Source organism: Colobus angolensis, unplaced genomic scaffold (assembly GCF_000951035.1).
Source record: "Colobus angolensis palliatus isolate OR3802 unplaced genomic scaffold, Cang.pa_1.0 Scaffold280, whole genome shotgun sequence".
Classification (NCBI taxonomy): domain Eukaryota; kingdom Metazoa; phylum Chordata; class Mammalia; order Primates; family Cercopithecidae; genus Colobus; species Colobus angolensis.
In genome coordinates, this window is record NW_012116044.1 from 6,960 (window position 1) to 7,327 (window position 368).

A 368-nucleotide genomic window follows, 5' to 3' on the forward strand; every position below is an offset into this window, starting at 1 on the left:
GGAAGAACTGGGTTGGCCCTGACACAAGCGTGAACCCCCGGCATCACAGCTGCCTCAGCCAACAGGCAAAAGACAATGATGCCCACCTGGACAGGCCACCGGATGTGATGATGCACCCCAAGCCCTAGTCCCACAGCAGCCAGAGACGACCCGCTGCTTATCCCGGGTGAAACAGGCAGAGCTACCCGAGCCCTCAAAAGCAGGAAGAATTAAGGAGGCCATTCCCACGACACACGTGACACTCCTCGGAGACAGACACAGGCTTCTCTGTGAAAGTGCAGAGGACGGTGGATTCCCTAGGCAGACTGCTTCTTCCAATGATCGGGAAGAAACCAGATCCATTTCCTTGTAGGAGAATCATTTGTACC